This window comes from Desmodus rotundus, chromosome 3 (assembly GCF_022682495.2).
Source record: "Desmodus rotundus isolate HL8 chromosome 3, HLdesRot8A.1, whole genome shotgun sequence".
NCBI lineage: Eukaryota > Metazoa > Chordata > Mammalia > Chiroptera > Phyllostomidae > Desmodus > Desmodus rotundus.
Genome location: NC_071389.1, coordinates 162431479 through 162454997, shown reverse-complemented (window position 1 = coordinate 162454997; position 23519 = coordinate 162431479). Strand labels below are relative to the sequence as shown.

The window sequence follows — 23519 nt, the reverse complement described above, 5'->3', positions numbered from 1 at the left end:
AATGCATTATCCTAAATTTTACTCAAGGTGGCAATCTTAGACATCTTTTCCAGTTGTTGGTCTGACAGGAACTTTATACCACTTTATTTACCCGCACGATGGCACAAATACTAATGATTTTTTATCTGGAAAGACTTTCTTTGAACATGTTTAGCTTTCAGCAAATGTATTTGCTTATTTTTGTTAATGGAGCATTTTGAAAACATGACCAGTGGAAACTTCAATCAGATAATTACAACCATATCCCATTCCCCAATAGTAAGAAAATATGGAAACATTCATGTTTTCTTTATATCCCCAGCCAGATACCAGCCAAACCTAGAATTTATAAATGCAGTTTTAGTTCATGTGGAAATAAATATGCAAACACAAAAGGGTTCTAAAAAGCTTCAATTACTGGGAAATTCTTGTTTCCCTCCTATCTGACCATTAGAGAAGAAGTTGGCCATTCTCTGAACTGCGCTATGGGGTAGTTTAATTGATAAGGAAGGAAAGCAAAGTAATTTTAATTGTAGTGCTATGTGAGTGATACAGAAAGTAAATTTTTAAAACAGTCATCCATTTTTAGCTAAAATAAATGTAATTTGGAAGTTTCTGCAAGTCTCCGACTGGTTTTTTCAGTTATACACAAGGGTGGACAAATTGTTCCTATGGGGAAAGGCATGCAGGTTATGTTTATCACAACAGCTTCACTAAGTCAGTGTTCTGCATACTCATAGCTGTAAACCCACTTTTGCCCACCTGGGTATTATGTGACTTGCTCTATAGCATTTGATGTGTTTGAATTCTGTATAGCTAGAAAAAAGAAAGTTGGCAGACTATTTATGGGTCTTTTGTCTTTTATAATGTTTGATATTATAGTGCCTCTTAATTTCATGTATATATTATTTAGTTTGAGAAATCATAAATGTATTGGCATGGAATCTATGGATCTCTATAGGCCCTTTGTTATTTTCTTCACAACCCCAGTTAAATGTTTATCATTAAAACATAAGGATTAGTAAAATTTCACTTTCTTCCTAACCCAGGTTTCCTCTATCAGGAACACATTTTTATCAAATTGAAATAATGATAATTTTGGAAGTAAAGTAGCTAATTATGAAAAATAATTGGCAAGCATCTAAAAAGAAAATTCTGATAAAATGTGGCTTTTATATTTCTTAATGGTATGGCATTTAAAATAGACATCCTTATACCTAATGAGACGGTGCTTTCTAAAAAAGGTAATTTAAGTTGCAGTAATTGAACTCATACATGATTTGTTGTAATAGGAAGTTATAATTCTTGCTGAGCATTTCTATAGAATTTTACATTTATAATTAGTCCTTTTTTTTTAACTCCTGCAGGTCATAAATATCAATAAAGTCTTGATGGTTAAAGTAACAACTTATTTAGCTCATTGTTCTGGTGGGTCAACAATGTGCACTGGACTCAGCTGGGTGCCGTTGTGCTTGTCTCGGCTAGATGCACAGGTTTCGCTGAAGCACGGTGCCCAGGCAGGGAGCCCGCTGTGGGCGGGCAGTCAGGGTGCCGGGCCGTGTGCCCCTGGCAGGCTGACCTGGGCCCCTCACATGGGATCACTGCCAGGACTCTCAGGAGCAGCAAGAGCGGACAAGCCGTGATGCATAAAGCAATTAGCAAGTCTCTGTTTTATTTTTATTTCTTTGTCATTTTTCTTCTCTTTAATAATTCTTTATTTTTTTAATTAGAGCTGATGCACAATATTATAGTATTTTCAGGTGTACACTCCAATGATTAGACATTTAAATAACTTATGTAGTGGTCACCTTGATAAATCTAGTTCCTCTCTGACACCATACACAGTTGTTACTGTGTCATTGACTGGGTTGCCTATGCTGTCCTTTACATCCTTGTGACTATTTGGTAACCACCCATTTGTACATTTTAATCCCTTCACCTTTTGCATCCATCCCTCTAGTCCCCCTCCCCTCTGGCAACCATCAAAATGTTCTCTGTATCTATGAGTCTATTCCTGATCTGCTTGTTCACTTATCTTGCTTTACAGATCCCACATTTAAATGAAATCACCTCGCATTTGTCTTTCTCTGACTTATTTCACTCAGTACAATACCCTCCAACTCCATCCATTGTTGCAGATGACAAGATTTCATTCTTTGTTATAGCTGAGTCATATTCCATTGTATATTTGTACCACTCTTTATCCATTCATTTATTTATGGACACTTAGATTGCTTCCATATTTTGACTATTGTAAATATTGCTGCAATGAACGTGTGGATAATAGATACATATTTATTGCCATTTTATTATACATATTTTTGATACTTTTTCTTCTTAAAGAAAACCCTTGAATATTTCTTATAATGTGATGAAGTCATTTGGCTTTCTCTTCTCTGGGAATCTCTTTATCTGTCTTTTGATTCTAAATGATGCTTTGCTGCTTAAAGAAATATTGGTTGTAGATCCTTGCTTTTCATCACTTTGAGTATTTTGTGCCATTTCCTTCAGGGCTAAAAAATTTCTGTTAAGAAATCACCTAACAGTCTTATGGGACCTCTCTTGTAGGTAACTAACTGCTTTTCTCTTTCTGCTTTTAAGATTCTCTGTCTTTAACCATTGACATTTTAATTACGTGATTTTAATGATGCGTCTTGGTGTGAACCTCTTCACATAGTCAAGCCAGAATCACTATGGAAGAGTACTACCAAACAGCTTGGATAAAGGGAAGGAAAGAATTTGTGATAACTTTTAAATCAATCACAGATGAGTTTTTGTGACACTGATTTATATACAGGCATGCCTTAGAGATGTTGTGGGATCAGTTCCAGACTACTGCAATAAAGCAAATATTCACATGAACTTTTTGGTTTCCCAGTGCATATAAAACTTATGATTACACTCTACTGTAGTCTATTGTGTACAATAGCATTATATATAAAAACATTGTATATACCTTAAATAACACTTTATTGCTAAAAAATGCTAACCATCATCTGAGCCTTCGGTGGGTCATAAATTTTTTACTGGTAGAGGGTTTGCCTTGATGTTGACGTCTGCTGACTAATCATGGTGGTGGGTGTTGAAGATTGGGGTGGACGTAGCAATTTCTTCAAATAAAACAACAATGAAGTTGTCTGCATTGATCGACTCTTCCTGTCATGAAATATTTTTCTGTAGTATGCGATGATGTGTGACAGCATTTTATCCATAGCAAAACTTCTTTCAAAATCAGTCTTCTCAAGCCCTACTCCTGCTTTACCCAGTAAGTTTATATAATTTTCCAAATCCTTTGTTGTCATTTCAACAATCTTTACATCATCTTCTCCAGGAGTGGTTTTTATCTCAAGAAACCATTTTCTTTGCTCATCCCCAAGAGGCAACTCCTCATCCATTAAGGTTTAGCCAGGAGATTGCAGAAATTCATTCACATCTTCACCTCCACTTCTAATGCTAGTTCTCTTGCTATTTATACCACATCTGAAGTTACTTTCTTCTTGAAAGTCTTGAACACCACAAAGGCATCCCTGAGTGTTGGAATTAACTTTTTCCAAACTCAACTTCTTCCAAATATCAACTGCTAATATTGATATTTTGACCTCTTCCCAATAATTCTAATAATTCCTAATAATTCTGGTCAATTTACCTTGGCCAGATTCATCAGAGAAATCACATCTATGGCAGATATAGACTTACAAAAATGTATTTCTTAAGTTATAAGACTTAAAGTTGAAATTATTTCTTGATCTGCGGGCTGCAGAATGGCTGTAGTGTTAGCAGGCAGGAAAACACGTGAATCTCATACATCTCCATCAGAGAGTTCTTGAGGGCCAGGAGCATTGCCAATGAGCAATAATATTTTGAAAGCAATCTTTGTTTTTCTTAACAGTGGGCTTAAAATACTAAGTAAACCATGTTGTAGACAGATGTGCTGTCATCTAGGCTTTGTTCCATTTATAGAGCACAGGCAGAGCAGGCTCCATGTAATTCTTAAGGGCCTTGGGATTTTCAGAATGGTAAATGAGCATTGGCTTTAACTAAAGGTTACCAGCTGCATTAGCCCCTAACAGGAGAGTCAGGCTGTCCTTTGAAGCTTTGAAGACAGGCATTGCCTTCTCTTAGCTACAAAAGGTGTAGACGGCTTCTTCCTCCAAAATAAGGCTGTTTTGTCTACATTGAATATCTGTTGTTTAGTGTAGTTGCCTTCATTGATTTTCTTAGCTAGATCTTCTGAATAACTTACTGTAGCTTCTACATTAGCACTTGCTGCTTCACCTTGCATTTTTATGTTACAGTAATGGTTTCTTTTCTTATACCCCATGAACCGACCTCTGATAGCTTCAGGATTTTCTTCTGCAGGTTTCTCACCTCTGTCAGGCTTCACAGTATTGAAGAGAATTAGGACCTTGCTCTGGATTACTTTGGTTTGAGGAATTGCTGTGGCTGGTTTTATATTCTAACCAGAGCACTAAAACTTTCTCCATCAGTGAAGCAGTCAGAAGATACAGAACATTCATTAAGTTAGTCTTATGTGGACACAGTTTGTGGAGCCCCACGCAATCGCGATAACATCAAAGATCACCGATCACCATAACACATACAATGATAATGTAAAAGTTTGGACTACAGCAGGAGTGAACAAAATGTCAACCATAAAGTAAAGAAATGTTGGAAAATGGTGCTAATAGACTTACTCAACACAGGGTTCTCACAAACCTTTAATTTGTAAAAAATGCAATATATGCAAAACACAATAAAGTGAAGCACAATAAAACAAGGTATATCTGCACTCCTACATTACTGTTTTTAGGAAGTGTTAATTTATTTGTATTACAATTGATTTTAAACATTGAGTTGGTGGTGGGTTAATCAACAAATGTTTCTGATCTCCTGTGCTTCCAAATCTGGCAGTTCAGCTCATCTCTATGTTAAATACTTTATTTTTATAATATATAAATTTATTCTAACCCTTTTATTAGCACTTTATGTACTATTTTTGTGTTCATCGACCAATAACTCATTAGACATTTTCAGACATTTGGCTCGAATGGTGCTATGTAACCTTGAATTATGTGATCCTAAGTCCCTCACACATAAGAAATGTAATCATATCAACAATAAGTCTTGCACTTTGTTCTAAAAGAATAGATTGCAACTGCCACCAGAATGCCAATTTTCCTCTTGGGATTATTTTAATGATTCAGTACATATTGACCATCTTAATAAATAGCTGATTTATTGAAATACCTTCATTGAAAGGATTCATCTATATTCTAGCTATTTTGGAGTTCCTTCATTGAAATGATTAATCTATATTCTAGCTGTTTTGGAGTTCCCTTCCTTGGAGTTATTTTCAGAATTCTGAAGTCACACATTAAAAATAAGAGTTTTTCTTTATCACAGAAGCCATAGACTATCTCTTTGTTTTTCTGTGGTTCTTTCTCTTCCTACTTCACTTCCATGAGTTCATTCAAATGCTGTCCTTCTGTCCCTAAAGCCAGTGTGAAAGGATCCTGAGGAACTGGAGATGGACGACGCCTAGAGCCTAACAAGTCTTGAACAAGTGTGTGATATTTGTGACAGCTTCATTGGATGTTGTTTCATTAGCCTCAGGTTCTAGAAATAGCGTATTAGCCATAAGGTACAGAAGAACGACCACAACCCCACGACCCAAACTTAAACAGTAGCAAAATACAATGAAAAAGGAATTTGTCAAAAGATCAAAGAAAGAGTTACAAGAATCTCAATCCTTTTAAGAATGTCTCAACCCTTTTAAGAATGTTTAAGAATTACAACTGGCCGTCAAAATTCCAACACCCCCATCGTGGTCTCTTGTCTCTGTTTCTCTTTGCCGTTGACTAATTTTCTCCTCCTGCGGCCAGATTTCTCTACTCAGTCAGAAGAATGACCAGCAGAAGCAATCAACTTAGTAATCATAGAAGAAGGAAATATTTGGACTGACATTTCTTTCATTCATTACCTTTGATTACTCTGGCTCCAGAGCTGAAGAAGCTTGTTATTATCATTCACTACTAACTATTGAATTTTACCGCACGACAGGTACTTTTCTATGAGCTCTCCATGATTAACTAATTCAATCCTCACAGGACCTATTGGAGACAATCGTATGAAGTAATGTAATTCCATATTATGTGGATTTTACAGATGAAAAAATTAAAGAACAACAACAAAAAAGAAATAACTTATCCAAAGTTGCCCAGCTAGTAAGTGGAACGGCCACGATTCAGTGCCTGGAAGTCCGCTCCAGGAGTGGCGTGCTAGTCGATCTGCCCTGATTTGGAGGTTTTGACCAAATAATGGTCAAATATTTTCTAAATTTCCACATAGACTTCTCCCAGGAAATGACAATTCATGATCTAAAATCATCCTATATAACTAACAATGATCCTCTTTTAAAAGACTAAATTTAAAGTACATCTATAGGAGGGTTTTATTTATTTTTTGGCAATATATAATTCAGGACTCTTAGAGTTGAAAAGACAGTAACGTGAGACTTAACTGGATAGCTGGGGAATAAAAGGACTAAATGTAATTTTCACTGGAGAGTGAATGACCACATAAAGCAAAGACCTGCCACAAAATCTTTTATTAGATATTCCACTTTTGATTAGCTCTGTTGAGCTCAGCTCTGTATTATTTCTCATTTTTTATATGGGCATTAGCTATCAACTTTATACGAAATATTTGTGTAACTGTAATTTTATTAAAATAGCACAAGTACTTTTTACTATTGGCTAGAAATAAAACATATTTAAGCAGTGAAATGATTTATAGTAATTTATAACTCAATATTCCCACATTGCAGGATAAATTCTTCGAATGATAAAGCAACAGGCGTCCTGTAGCTTTTGAAACGCGGTGTTGTGGAGCAAGCTGAAGTCCCTCAATAAGGGAGTTTTTCTGTCAGCTCCTTTTTACCTTTGACTCTTTGTCAACTGATATACAGCTTCTCTATTTTGTCTGAACTCTTTAGAACATCCCAAGCTCCTCATTCCAAAAACTCTGGTTATCTGTGAAGAGGCTGGGAAGAGGTGGGTAGGTTCACTCTGTCTCGCTCATCTCCTGGGACATTTCATTAAGTCCAGGAGCAATTCATTTTCTTTCTTTTTTTTTCACCACTGCCCTTAGCAAAAGGGAAAAGAAAAACCCTTTAGAAACTAACCATTTCTCTTAAGACACCATAAACAAAGAAAAAAAAAAAAACCCTGATATCTTGAGGTGAATTTTTGACTGAAAACCTTTCTTGTCTATAACCCCTTGAGACATTACTATCCAACTTTATATAGAGATGTTATTGCGAATGCCAGACGTGCTCACGTTCAGAATAGAACATTATTTTTTGTGTGTGAACTAAACAGCCACACGGACATGTTTATACAAATCAAAATTAATACAAGATACCACAGGACATGTTTCTAGGAATGTGTCTAGAGGTTCTTACACTACAGAAATTTTTCCTGTGTATTCCCAAATTATGTATTGATTACATGCTACATGCTCTTAACCATGTTAAATATGGGCTGCCCATATTTCTCCCTCAGGAAGAGGGAGAAAACTAACATTTCATGAATTATGTAGGCTATTGTCATTCATTCATCCGACACATTTGCTTTTCCAGAGCAGAGGACAGACTAGTGAACTAGATAGTTAAGATCCCTGGTTTGAAGAAGGTTCCATTCTACTAGAAGAGGCAGATGATAATCAAGGAAATAAGATAATTTCAGACAATAGCAAGTGCTATGAAGAATATTTTAAAGGGTGATGTGATAGACAGGGCCAAGGACCCTTGAAGTAGATAAGGGCAGTTCTGAGAAGAAAATATTTGGGTTGAATCCTGAATATTAAGAAGCAGGTAGCCCTGACTGGTGTAGCTCAGTGGGTTGGCTGTCGTCCCACAAAGGGAAAAGTCACTGGTTCAATTCCAGTCAGGGCACATCCCTGGGTAGTGGGCCAGGTCCCCAGTTGGCGGCGTGTGAGAGGCAATAGATGGATATTTCGCACATTGATATTTCTCTCCTTCTTCTTCTCCCTCTCTTTCCCTCTCTCTAAACATAAATAAGTAAAACATTAAAAAAAAAAAGGAAACAGCTAAGGGAAGTGTAAGGAGAGTATTCTAATAAGAGAGACTAATAAATGCAAAAGCCCTGAGTTCTACATAAGTACCATCACCTTTAATCCTCACCAGCTGTCTATGAAGCATGTAGCAGCAGCCTAATTTTATAGACGGCAAAAGAGTAACATATGTAAAGTCACAGAAGTAACGTATGTAAAGTCACTCAGCTGCTGTGCAGGATGCCATGACCTGAGCTCAGATGATCTTGACCTTTCTACTACTCAGGCTGCTCCATTGGATCTAAAGCACAAACACATGTGACAGGAAGACATTCCAAAGAAGGAGAGGTTCCTGTTGTAAACACAGGAAATTATTCTGGCTGGTCCTGATTCCTCATTTTCTTTCTACTAAGAAGTATACAACAGAGGCTTATATTTTTCCATTTTTTAATTAATTCATTCAATAGTGTCTACATTGTAACTGCAGCAATTGTGTTAAGAGTTTGGGATACAGTTTGATGAATGAGCAACTTTTCTTCAAGGAGTTGAAAGTGTTTTGTTTTGTTTTTTTCTTTTTCTTTTTGTATATCCCTTGGAAATTTAGCAGAATAATCTGTTCTGCCAAAAGTTATGTGGGAAGATAAAAACAATTAGAATCTCAGAGTCTTCTCATCAGTTGGCTGGAAATTATCTCCGACATTCAGTGTTTGGAAACAAATGAAATCAAGCACCACTTTTATCCATCCCTCCTTTGGGTGTGATGAGAAAGGTAAATTTCATAGTCTTTGATATCTAACATTGTTATATTTCAATTTATTGTTACGTGGTTTCACTAGGAAGTCAGGGAGATAGATCGCGTAGGCCTTGTGTATTGTAAGGAGGACTTCAGCTTTTATTCAAAGGGAAAGAGAAACTGTTAGAGGGTTTTGAGCATGAGTGCCCTGACCTGACCTATGTTTTTAACAGAACAAGCTTGGCTTCTATTTTCAGCAGAGGCTAAAGGGTGGATGGATAGAAGCAAGGAGATGAGATAGCACGCGCAGCAATAATCTGGATGAGCAATAATTGTGGCTGTGTTTGGGGGTGATAGAATGCTCCAGGGACGAGAATATAGTCATCGAACTGGTGTGAACTTAGACCCAGGACCTGGAGATATTTTTTGAGTATGGAAGGAACTCAATAATTCTTGTTGAATGAATGGATGAATGGATAAATGGAAAATCAGACATTCATTTTTATGGCTTCCGTCTTCTCCCCAACTGTTTATTGGTTAGTTTTAAGATCTAAGCTACATTAAAGTAAAAGGGGAACAAAAGCAAAGTAGCCAAATTTCTTTTTAAATTTAATTGAATTCAACAAGTTTTTTTTTTAAATGCTTTTATGTGATGACTTCTTTGGGATATTAAGGACATCAAATGCCAACAGAATGTTCCAAGACAGTAAGAGGAGATTATTGCTTAGGGTCAGGGCTATGCCACAGCACCAGAATTACTTTAAAATTAAAATTGCCACATAAGATCTAATTTCCTCCTCAGCAAGGCAATAACCTTTCAGTGAATCAGGCTCGGCTTTTCTGCTTACTATAAATGGGCCTGGGTGACTGTGACTTTACGAAGTGCCTAAACAGCAGACTATATTAGAAAAGTTTGGGGACAAGGGGCACAAGAGTGTATTTAGGATGCGACCGTTGTTAAGGAAGCAGGGCAGCGAGCAGACACGTGTGCTCCCACAGATAATTGTTTGGATGTGCACACGGAAACACTGACTAGGTAAGCAACCTATGCCCGCTTGTCTATGGAAGGCAGAGGATAAACGGGAGAGACAGGAGCAAGCTTTTTAATAGATGGCTTTTATATCACTTTGACAAATGATTATGTGAGTTATTACCTAGGCAATGAATAAAGAAATAAAAAGCATCTTTTTAAAACCGCCAGGTAGAAAAGAAGAGCATAGGGAAACATTAAGTAAAACAGGAAATTGCGTCAGCAGTGTGCATGTCTGTCCCTTTCCCAGTCTTCATAAACTGCATCTGAGCTCCGAGTTCTCACAGCAGGAAGCGTACGTGTGGAAACATTGGTAAACAATACCGATCGTCATGTTTGTCTGTCTCCCTTAAAGAATGAAGAAGTTCTGGTCGAGGAGGCCGCTGATGCTTAAAGGGCGAGAAAGGCCGGATGAAGAAAGTCAATCTGCAAGGAGGCCTGGGAGTTCTTTGGTCCTTTCAGAGGCTAAAAAAGGTAAAATGCTGCTATGGAAGTTGTTTGCTTTCCAGAGGGAGTTATAAGAATCTGAGGTTTGGGCCTACCCCATCCCTCACCCTGTATGTGCTGCTGCAGATTCTTGTGGGCATCCCACACCACCTACCTGGCCCAGTCCCTTCTAGCAGAGGAGTGTGAAGTTCCTCACCTGCAAGGCTCAGCATGTACACTCAGCATGACTTTCCGCACCTGCCTGGAACAGCTGTGAAATCTGCCTCTGGTCTCTTCTTTAGGTAAGAAATTTCATCAATCAGAATAACACCTGACCCTTATAAAGACTTGTATATTTTTCAGAAAGTTCTCACCCGTGTTATTTCATCTTATCAATTCATAGGAGCTGAAAGCTGGGAGATTTCAGATGCTATGACCCCAGTATAACAGAGGAAGAAATTGAATGCAAGAGAAGTGACTGCTATTTAGCAGCAAAGCTGAAACCAATACTCAGTTCTGCTGACCCCTTACTCAGGGACTTTTCTCTATTACATGGCAACCTCAGATGTTTCCCTCCGACTCCTCCATCTTTTTATTCTTATTTTATTTTTCCTCTTGACTCATCTATTATAATATTTTTATGCACTAAAGGTGACCTAATTACATAAAAATTTAATAATATCTTATTTTTGTTGATACATTCAAAAATTGCCTAAAAACTGACTTTAAATTTTGACTGACTTTTAAATTGCCTAAAATCTGACTTTGTTTTTGGCAGCAGGCACTTACATTTTCATCTTGAGCTTCCCTGTCTCACATACTAAAATGTTAAGCATAAATAGAAATGTTAATTAGACTTGTTTATCTCATCAGTGCTATCCTTTTTATTTGACTTATGTCCTATTAGATTAACCACAACTAGAATCTCTTAAGCAAGGACTCCTTTCATACTTACTATCAGTTAGCAAACACTAATGAATGGCTGTCAAAAATCTGGCAAGAAAATGCTTCTTGCAGTCATAGCTGATGCCAAATACTAACTACATCAGGTTTTCCCTTCCATGGTGGAGAAAAAAAAATTATACTTCTGGTCAAAATGGTGGCGCAGGCAGACATGGCTTACCTCTTTGCACAACCACATCAAAATTACAAGTAAAATATAGAACAACCATCACTCAGGAATGTCAGAAACTGAGCTGAATGGAAATCTCACAACTATGGAATTAAAGAAACCACATCCATCCAGACTGGTAGGATGGGCACAGACACAGAATGGACTGGTCCCATGATTACGTGGCTAAAAATTTGGGAGGGATATCTCAGAAATGAGGAGTCCCAGACCCACACCAGGCCCTCCAGCCCAGGATTCCAGGGCCAGGAAGATAAGTCCCCCCAACTTCTGGCAGCAAAAACCAATGGGGATTGAGTCAGTGGAAGAAACTTCTGGAGCCCCAAGAAGTTCCTCTTACAGAACCCACACACAGACTGATCTATGCAGACTCACTCCAGCACCAGGGCAGCAGCTTGAAAGGCACAAGTGGTATACAGGGAGAGACTGAAGTGACTGGCATCAAGGTGAGCAGAGGCCGATGTCCCTTTGCTGAGTCCTCCCCGCACAGGGCCACCAAGCTGGTACCACATCTGAGACTCAATCAACCTGGTTCATACTGTTTGACCCACCTTGGAGATCCCCAGAGGCTCTGCCCCACTCAATTTACGGACCCAACAAGCTGCTTTTCCAGAAGAATGGCTGGATTTATCTCCTAAATCCTATCAAACAAGTAACAGCTGATTTCAGTGAGCCCTAGCAGCAGCCAGATTAGATTCACAGCTTGGCTTCACCCGGGAATCTCCAAGGCTGGAACAAGTAGCAGCCATCTCAGATTGCTTTACAATTCAGGCAGGATGCTCCAGGCAAAACATAGGTGGGGGCTGACCATGGCCTGTACCACTCAGGAAACCCCAGATCCAGCACAACCAGTGGACAGCTACAGACCAGGCTGGAGCATCACCACCTTGCCCCTGCACAGCTGATCCTCCACAGAGGGCGGAGGACGGTGGTAAGTGTTCACAGCCAGTCCTTGCTGCTGACTGACCTGATTAATACCTTCCATTGATGAGCCAAGAGCAACCAAGGCTCAAATACAAGAGGAGGGTGTACTCAGCCCACACAAAGGGTGCACCTTAAGTACCCAGCTTGGATGATAGGGGAGGCTATGCCACTGGACCCTACAGGACACCTACTACATTAGGTCACACTACCAAGATATGGAGTCAAAGCAGCTCTACCTAATACATAGAAACAAACACAGGGAAGCTGCCAAAATGAGGAGACAAAGAAACATGGCCCAAATGAAAGAACAGATCAAAACTCCAGAAAAAGAGCTTAAAAAAAGGGAGATAAGCAATCTATCGGATGCAGGGTTCAAAACATTAATTGTTAGGATGCTCAAGGAAATCAATATGGACTTCAGTAGTATAAAAAAGACCCAGTCAGAAACAAAGGCTACACTAACTGAAATAAAGAACAATTTACAGGTAAACAACAGTAGAGTAGATGAAGCTGGGAATCAAATCAATGATTTGGAACATAAGGAAGCAAAAAACAACCACACAGAAAAACAAGAAAAAACAATTTAAAAAAATAAGGATAGTTCAACAGCCTCTGGAACAATTTCAAGAGGTCCAATGCTCTCTTCATAGGGGTGCCAGAAGGAGAAGAGAAAGAGCAAGAAATTGTAAATCTATCTGAAAAAAACAGTGAAAGAACACTTCCCTAATTCAGTGAAGGAAATAAACATGCAAGTCCAGGAAGCACAGAGAGACCCAATTATGATGGATGCAAAAAGACCCACTCCAAGACACATTATAATTAAAAGGCCAGAAGTTAAGGATAAAGAGAAAGTCTTAAAAGCAACAAGAGAAAAGTTAGTTACTGGATGTTTCCCATATGGAAGGGGGAAGGAGGAGAATTGGTGAAGAGGTAAAGGGATTAATAAGTACAAATAAGTAGTTACACAATAGCCATGGGATGTAAAGTACAATATAGGAAATGGAGTAGCCAAAGAACTTATACACATGACCCATGGACATGAACAATGATGGGGAGATTGCCTGAGGGAGTGGGGGTGCTAGTTGGAAGGGGGCAAAGGGGAAAAATCAGGGCAACTGTAATAGCAGAATCAATAAAATATAATTAAGAAAAAATTATGTCTAAATTCAATTTAGTAAAAGAAAAAGTATTGTATCCGGGCCAAGCTCCAATCCAGTGAGGTTTAAATCAATTGAGATATTATATATTTAAAACTCGGTGCTTGACAAGCTTAACACTCAGAGATGTGCTCAGTAGGTAAAACAGCGTTGAACAGTCAGTATGTTTTCACTTTGCAAAGCTGTGTATCCTCCCAAATAGGAATTCTGTCCTGACTGCTTGTCTCACTCCACATTTGTAGATTCCACAATTACCAAAGCTGCTGGGGCTGGTAAATCAGCTCTGGCTATTAAAAGAAGACTGCTGAAAAGTGTACTTCAGAGATATCCTCTTGGTTGGTCAAAGACATACAATTTTCTTCCTTTGCCCATAATCCTACTCCTTGTTTCCAAAATTATAATAATTTTCTGCATGATCTCTTATTTGAAAAATGCTATGGTAGGAATTAGAAATCTGATATTTTTCCTGGCTCACTTGCAGATTTACCCTTAATCCTTTTGTTTGTTGTTGTTTTTTCCCTAAAATGGAGATAAATTATTGTTTAAACCACCAGCTACCGTATGTGCATTCAGTGAAAGTTTTTTCTAGTTAAAATTTTTTGTAACTTAACTAACATCAGAAATGATGATCAGAATGAGAAGAAAGTAATGTGAGAGAAGCTCTAAGTAAATATAAACATGTGATAGGTAGTACTTGGCGATTAGATGTCATTAACAACTTGGGAAGAATGAGTCTAAAACTGAAAACATGGGAAAGTTGTGGGAGGAACAAATCTGGGAGGCAACAATGACGATAGGTTTACAGTTTGACCAAGTGCATCTCTAGGATGGCATCTTAGAGCTCTGGAAAGCTAGAAAGACCAACAAGGGATATTTGGACTCCACTCTCTAGGAACGACAGCAGGAAGAGAATAGAGAACTAAAGGAGAAGATGGATGAGGTTATGGTATATAATTTCCTATAGGTTTTTTTTTTCTTTTGAATGAGATTAAACTGCTTTCACAGTGAAGTGCTTTTTATGAAGGCTCATTGGCACTAAAAGTGAATGCCCTCACTTCTCTCAACCCCTAAGTCTTCATACAAGATACTTTTTGCATCTTAAATTATTTAGAGTAAATATCAAAGCATTTTAATGAGCATTTAAGAGTTTTCATTAAAATAATAATTCCTCTTTTATTTAGATCTTTCTTTAATAATTTAACTTCCGCTGTGCTGATGGAACCTGAGCTACAGTAGTTGGCATGACCTGATATCAATTTTTAAAAATGTTCCCCTGGCTACTATGTGGAGAATAAATCAGGGTGGCTCTAAGATGATGTGCTGAAAATGTATAGAGTAGTAGAGGTGAGAGATGATGGCAGTTTAAGACGGTGGACAGAAGTGGGTGGGTTATGGGATAAATTGTGTGCCACCAAAATTCATGTTGAAATCCTAACCTCCAGTAGCTCAGAATGCAACTATATTTGGAGACAGGGCCTTTAAATGGGTAATTAAGTTAAAATGAGGTAATATGGGTTGGCCCTAATTCAATGTGACTGATATCCTTACAAGAAAAGGAGATTAAGATTCAGAGGCATGGAAGAAAGACCAGGGGAAGGCAAACAGACAAGATGCTCATCTGCGAGCCAAGGAGAGAGAGACAGCAGAATGAATCCAACCCTGTCGATGCCTTGATCTTGGACGTCTAGCTTCCAGAACTGTGAGAAAATATACTCCTCTTGTTTAAACCAGTCTATGGTAGCTCATTATGGCATGCATAACGAATATATACAGAATGGATTCAAAATGTATTTTGAATACAGAATTGATAAGATCTGGGAGTGGACAGGATGGTGAAGAGGGTGAATTTAAGGGATATATGTTAACAGTAGGTTTCATGGTTTGAACAATTGCCTAAACGTTACTGTAATTTTCATACCTTTAAACTTAGATATATCTTCTCAAATTCCCTCGGCTAGGAAGGGATGGGAACTGGGACTGTCAGACTCCAAAGCTACAATCTTAAGCTCTATGTTGCTATACTCTTCACATTTTAAAAATATTTTGATGAGAGCTGCAAATTTTTAAAGCAAAAATGAGCTGCAAGCATCATTTAACTTTGCCATTTCATTCTATAGTTAGAAAAATGAACCCAGAGAGAAGTGACAGACTTCTTCATTTAAAAGAATAATTTCATCTATCTTTGTATAATAGAGGAAATGCAATAAACATTCTACCTATGATCTACAGGAACAGAACAAATTTTCTCTGCTGATTAAGGGGACCCCTCTGAATAGGGAAAATCAAAATCATTAGCATTTCAAATAATAGACTTAACCAAACTTACCTTTATCTGTTGATTTTTGTTTAACAAAACATAACAAGGCATGAAACTATGCATGATTAGTATTAGAGGAATTTAACTATAAATCATGGCTTATTTATTTCATTATAGAAACTGTGACTTAGACTATTGGTTCCCATGATTATGCTTTTTTCTTCCTAATGCGATAGCACTCCCTTCCCCCAATAACCTCTTTCTGATTTTCAGAATTTTCCTTGTCTATGTTCCTACAGATCAACACACACACACACACACACACACACAAACAGTTCAAGCTCTGCATCTTGGAAATGACTGCCAATATCAAGGTCCTGTTTGGAACTCTGTCAACCAAGGTGAAGATTAGAGAAAATCTTAAATCCTGGTAAAGAAGGCACTGCACTGAGAGGAACAAAAAGGAATGACCATGTCCCCACTACCTCCCCACTACCAATCACATCATCACTGCCACCATCTCCGCATCTTCTACCACAAGAAGTCAGTCTTACAGTTCCAGTCCTTGGGCCTTATTGTAGGCACCATGAGAGCACGTGAGACACACACAGCATACAGGGTTAGTGGGAAACATTCTTATGTTATTTCCAGTAGAAATCCCATTGGGTTGTTAGTCTGGAAATCAGAAATTTAGTAATGAAAAACATTAATCAAACATTTGGCTTTAGTCTGTTCATAAGTATCTCTAATCCTCAAGTCTCTTATCTATACAATAAGAGAAGTTCTTTCTAAAGGATACGGCACAGTATATTGGGGGGAACCCAGCCTTTAGAGTTAAACAGATTTGACTCAAATCCCAGCTCTACTAGTGTTACCTGCTTAATCTCGGAACTTGTTTTGTCATCTATAAAATAAACCTTGTTAAACAAACCTTCATGGAAGGATTAAGTGGAATAACATATATACTGGTACAGTTTCAATAATATTTATTCTATCAAATTCTCCCCTAACTCTATGACCTTAAATCAGTTTTGAATGAACCAGCAGGAGATATCCTGGAAGATAAATGCAAAGAGAAAGGTAGTCCCACCCGTTTTGCTTCAGTATTGCTGGTGATGGTGATAATCATGGTGGAACTTCCTGGCTGATGGAGAAAACCATTGAGTGCTGGTCATTTTGCTTGGCATCAATATACAAAGATGCCTGTTAAACAGTTTGTACTCTCAGGGGACTCATACTCTACTCAAGGAGGTGAATCCAAAACAAACATTATAAAGAAGTGTGGTAAAGTCAATGATAAAGTTCAATAGCAAATATTACAGGCACATCAAGGAGCATGTAGCGCAACCTGGGGTGGGTTCCGTGCACATGAATCTCTAATCTCTTTTTACCAGAGTCTTGATATGGGGACTAACTCTCTGGTAAGCTAGTAAGTGTTGAACGTTGAGGAACCCAGCAATCATCTCGATTTCCATAGGATATTCTTGGGATGTTCTGATGCTTAGTTCTGATTTTGGAACTCTGTAATTGTCAGAAATCTTGTTTCCATCTTTTAGAAGGTCTTCTTAAAGATCACATTACATCACTGCACAAATTCCCTCAATAAGACTCCATTGCATCCAGTAAAAATGGCTTTGGTTATTATTATACTGCAATGAAAGGGACTCTTGGGCTGACTGGAGGAAAGGGAGAGAAAGTGGAAAGCCTTCCACCTTTACATGATAATAAGGGATGCTATTTCGTTTAGGAGGATAGCATTGAGATTCATTTAAGCCATGAGAGCTCCTTCCCTGGAGGTCCCTTCATTTTAAAATTTCTCTGTCTGTTCAGAAGCAATACATCCCTAAGACAATAGCTGTGTTCTTTCTCCTTGATCTTCCCCATTCTGAAAAGGGAGGGACTGAAAAGAATATAAAAACCTTTTTCCTAGCCTGTGCTACAGGATATGGGAATTTTCAGAAAAAAAAATAGAATATCTAGGCTGGTTAATTAGGCAAATAAATACCATGACATACTTGGGACTGTTCAAGTGGAAGCCTGAGAGTTATAGAATGTGTCATGGCAAACAGATAAATGGAATGTTTGAGTGGATGCATTCACGTAGAAATAACCTGTCAGAATATACTGGGGCTATTTTTATTTAAAGTGACACTAAACTCCTAAGGTGATAAGACTCTCCTAACAAAAAAATCTGTGAACATGTATAACAGGAATATATTAAAGTTTTTATGTCATAGTACTTTGTAGTCCGATTTGAATAAAAAATGAATCTGTCATCTTTTTTAGTGTTTCTCAAGAGAGAGAGAGAGGTATAGAGAGAGAGAAGAAATTAACCTGTTTTTGGTTGTTTAGTACCAACCACGGGAGCTCCACAGTAGAGAGAGAATCAATAGGAGATTTCCACCATCAGGTGCATTCCCTCTGGTGGATTGATTTTTGGTGTGAAGTGATAAGAGATGCAACCTGAAGCTTTTAGCATCCAGTATTGAAGCCTCTGCCAGAGGCTTCATAGAATATCCATCTCATCTGAGATTAAGCAGAGCCTACAGAACTGTAAGGACCCAATGCCAGGCCAACCACCTTGGGTGGGGTGAGGGGTGGGGAGGGAGGGCGTCCCACACCTTTCCTTTTAAGACTTATCACTTACATTAACAACAGATATGATTTGTCTCTCAAATGTATTTTTTCTCCAGTTTAATGAGTGTTATATTCACTATAGAAATGTGTGGAAAATAGGTCCCCGTTTTCAAGTGCGTGGTAAAGGAGGTTAGCAGATCTTATTCAAACAAATCGTAATCCTGAACGTTGGAAAAACCCTACCTTAAACAAAGGCAAGCAGATTTACTTACTGCAAGGATTCTCAAAGCTATTAACATGCATAACCAGACTAGGAAGTGGCAGGGAAGGGAGTCCAGGGCTTCTCATTTTCAGTCGACTATAACATCAGTAGCAAAATAAAAAAAATAGAGGGAGTAGTACCTAGCAGCCCCCCCTGATTCTCCTTAAGACACAAGGTGCTTGCTGCCTTCCTCTTCAGTGGCAATCAGTTCAAGTGCATTTGGCCTGGGGAAGTTGAGATGGTCAAATGCGAGGATGTTCTAGACTGTGGCAGCTTCGGCACTATTTCTTTTGGAAGCCCCATTTTGTATCTTATCAAAATTGTTTAAGTGAAATCAAATGCCATATTAAATAAAATATTTTGATGTAAAAATTATTTGAAAGCATTTTAGAAGGTTGCTTTTCTGACAGCAGCATGACAAAGTTAACAAATAAACAAAGACAATGCGAGGCAAAACCTGAAAAGTGACGAGCCTGTCTATCATAAAGGGAGTTGGCCATGAGTGGAGACGTTAAAAAAAAAGTGGCATGAAAAAATAGATCAGCAGTGCAGACTAAAATAGCATTTTGGAAAAAGGTTTCCATTATGTAAATGGTACTTGCTAAAACTGTGCTACATGGCGATACTGTCTCTACGTGATGCAGGAACGGACCTGTCCTGTTTAGGAGGCAGGTGGATTTGTGAAAATGAGCACATCCCCCTGTCAAAACAGAAGGCCATTAAGCACTGCAATCAAAGCGCTGGCCACCTCTGCTCTGATTCCAGGATCACTAAGCAAGCTTTTGATTATAATTTGACTTCCCATGCAGCTTCCTATAAGAAAGAATATGAGGGCCAGAGAAATGAGTATCTGTTCCCCTAGACAATTATTTTTCTTATTGTAAATTAAATCAGCACTCTGGTATTATCCATTAGTCCACTGTAATCTTTGTTACTGTGAACAAACATCCCCAAGTTTGATCTAGTCTAAGAGGCAGATGAGACCAAATTTTGAGTTAGAAAATATGAAGCTAGTGTGATTTTGCAAATATAGTACAATTTTGTAGTTCTTCTTAAAGATAGTCAGTGGGACAAAGTAGGCATTTCAGTGGCCTACTGAAATGAACTTATATTAGGGTGAGATCTTGGGTAATAATTAATAGTCTATTTTCAAGTAGAATCTGAGAAATAAAGAAAATTGATAAAGGAAAGAAAATTAATATCAGTTGTGCAAAGATACTTTAATTACATAACTTCACTTAAATCTCAAAACCTCATGGGGTAAGTTACTGTTATCCACAATTTGAAGAAGAGACAATGATGCACAGTGAGATTCCTGTTTTGTATAAGGAACTATAGGAAAGAGAGTTGGAGAATACTATATTTTGCTGTGTATAATGCTCACTCTGTTTCCCAAATTTTTGAGGGAAAAATAAGGATGCGCATTATACATAGGCAGTACTAATTTGTTACCATTACATAAAGTTTCTTGTATCTTGTATTTGTTCTTGTGTTTTGTGATTACTTGTTACATAAAATTTCTTGTACCACAATATGTTCAAAATAAATGCTAAAATTCCTTTACAATATAAAAAAGTATCTAAATATAAATAAATAAAAAATTGAATTAAAAATTAAGACAAAAGACTTTTTCCTGAAAGTTTTGGCCAAAAACATAGGTGCCCATTATACACGGCAAAGTATGGTATTCATAAAGCTAGAGTTTGCTGAGGAGGAGATTGATGTAATTAGTGAGGACCTTACACTATGCTAATGAATGACAGTTAACAGTGAGCACTGTTAATAAAAAGAATGTCCTCCTCCAAGAAGTCAGGAAGTGTGCAATGACTATTTCATTTGATGGATATTGGTTACAACTTGAATTAGATTGCTTATATATTTAGCCACACTGTGGGCTTATCTATTTCCTGGTAAGTAATCTCTTACTTCCAGATGGCTGAAGCACAGCATAGTTATACAACTCATTCAAAGTCACAGAGCCAGTTAAAGTAGATCCAAACGTAGGCAAGAGAGCTGCTAGGTGCTCTGCCTCCACAGCCCATGCGTTCATCTCCCTGATTTCATACTACACTCTATTTCACTTTTGGTAGAGAAGCTTACACTCACTGTGTTACCTTCCTCATTTCAGCCTTCTACAATCGCTGATGAGACTGCTCTTGCCAACTTCTCCTTCTTGAAACCAATGGAAAAATGTCAAGTTTATGTGGGAATCCAACCAGTGACCCTTTGGTTCTCAGGCTGGCACTAAATCGACTGAGTCACACCAACCAGGGCTCTCCTAGTTTTTTCTTTATTGTGTCCCATTTCTTTTATTACCTCTCTTCCTCTATGGATGTGGTTCCTTGTCAGTTTACCTCTTCCAGCTGAATAATTTCAGTCATTTCCACTGCTTTTTTCAGGTACCAACATGGTAACAATTGCAAACTCTAAATCTCCAGCACAGATTTGTTTCCCCCACAGTTCATGTACTTGACTATCTGCTAAATATCTCTGTCTACACAGACACTGTGGATTTTTTGTTTTCATAATGTAACTCAGCCTCTTTCCCAAGGTGACTGTCTACCTAGTTTCTCAAGCTAGAAAACAGAGTCAGTCTACTTTTCTCACATTCTTTTTACCTCTTACAATCCATAAGTCAGAAATTCCTGTGGATTAAATGTTATCATTTCTTCTATAACCTTTCTTTTATCTTTTTGCTATTCTCTTAATTCAAAGTCTTATACTTCCACACTCATGTTCATTGCAAAATCTCTCAACTAATCTCCCATTTACAGTCTCATTTTCTAGCTTTTTATTCTCACCTAAGGACATGCTTATTAATTTTAGAGAGAGGAGGCAGGGGGAGAGAGGGCTAGAAACATCAGTGTGAGAGAGAAAACATTGATTGGTTGCCCCTCTTATAGACCCTGACGGGGTACCAAACCTGCAACCTAGGCGTGTGTCCTGATCAGGAATTGAACCTGCAACTCTTTGATTTATAGGATGATGCTCCAACCAACTGAGCCATACCAGCCGGGACAATCTCATTTCCTTTTCATCTATTCTACCACTTGAATGATTTTTCTAAAACTCATATCAATCATAGGGCCCCTCTCTCTGAAAACCTTCAAAAACATTTTTTTTTTGGTCTAGGACCAAATCCATTAATATTATCATGACATACTAAGGTCCTTTTGAGTCAAACCCTGTTTTTATTCTTACTGGGGGCTCTTCTGATAACACATGATTTATGTCAAATAATTCATAGCTTTTCACGCCATGGACTTATTCTCTATTATGTTTTTGTACATGCTGTTCTCTCTGCCTAAAATATTCAGCAGTAAAGTAGATGTTCTGTTATTCAATATTTCTATTATAGAACATGAATGAAATGTTTCCATAATCTATTATTGCCCTTTCTTGAACTTCATATAAACTTATACATTTCATTATAGATAATCATGAGATCATACTTATCTTTTTTCCTACCTGTAAAATCATTTGAAGTGTTTTGAGCTTGTAAATTTTCTTTCCATTTTTTCTCCAGTAGTGAGAAATTTTAGATCCCCAAGGGTCTTAATAGTTTTACAATTCAACAGGTCAAAATACACTTGTGGTATTTTATTCCCTTTTATCAGAGAAGGGTGAGAAACTTCCTTAGGAAGGCATTATTTTTGTGGAAGTCTGACATATGTTTGCTAGCCTGGATTTTCTATGATCTAATTGGTCTCTCATCAAAACTGACATCACCTCCCAAGTCTGGGTGGATCATTCGGCAAAGACAGTGTACCTAGTGTAGGTCATGTGCACAATGGACACTCAGTTAGTGAGTGATGGACTTCATGCAAGGCACGTGTCTTCCCCTCTGATCCACTCAGATCACCCCGCACACCTCACATACTGAGAACCAGGGCAATGCAACCTCAATCTTTCGCTCCAGATCCCTCAGTCCTCGGCAACAAGCCCTAACAAATTACAGTTTTTAGATGCATTTGAGCACATCTGAACACTGGCTTACAAAACGGACTATTTTTTTTCCTTCAAGGTGGATGTTTTAAGACTATGATGACAAAAGAGAGGATAAAATAGCTACTTCATAGGATAATGAGAATGTTTTTAAAAAGTTCATTGTGTGTACAGAAATATAAAAGCGACGATAGAAGCTGATTTTTTTCTTGTTAAGTAGCTACTAGTAAAGTGTTCCATTTAGTTTGACTGAAAAGAGCTGAGTTTTAAACAGCACTCTGGTTATTATCAATGAGATCCTATTTTTTTTTCTCTTCTGAATTTGACTCCTGAGTCCAAATTCAGTTTAGTAATTTTCTCTTCCTATCAAGTCATTATATTTGAGTTTGGTATTTTGGAGAATTCCATAGTAATACAGAAATATATAGCACATTGACCAAGATAAATTTTCAGGAAATAAAATTTCAAAATGTGCACTGCCTTGTCTTTTTAAGATAAAGTACATACATATATCCCTTTCACCCTACCCTGTTACCCTTTTCCTTCCTGTAGGCATTTCTCTAATTCTAGAGTATTCAAGATGAAATAATTTTCAATTTATTTTGAAATGATCTCTGTCTCCATTATTTCCTTGTTTGTTGTCTACCTCCTCAGCAAGATTATTAATATAACTTTCTTGGGGGAACTTAAGGCGTCTAGGGAGACATAGCAAAAGGATAGACAATGTTACAATTCAATCATTATGGAAAGGGATGTCCAAAATTTTGGCATCTCTGGGCCACACTGGAAGAAGAAGAGTTGTCTTGGGCCACACATTACATACATTGTGACATGTAATCACAAAAAAATCTCATAATGCCTTAAGTAAATTTAGTTTTGTGTTGGGCCATATTCATAGCCATCCTGAGCCACAAACGGCCTGCAGCCTGCAGGCTGGACACCCCTGGAACATCACTCTATAGAACTTTCCATAACATTCATTTAAAAGAATTCAGAATTTTTTTTATATAAGGGAATACTATTGTTT

The 23519-nt window shown here is 37.8% G+C and overlaps 1 pseudogene; it reads right to left on the bottom strand.

The window, feature by feature from the left end:
* Positions 1-2964: 2964 nt before the first annotated feature.
* On the bottom strand, positions 2965-4496 carry LOC139440762 (tigger transposable element-derived protein 1-like; annotated as a pseudogene).
* Positions 4497-23519: the final 19023 nt, after the last annotated feature.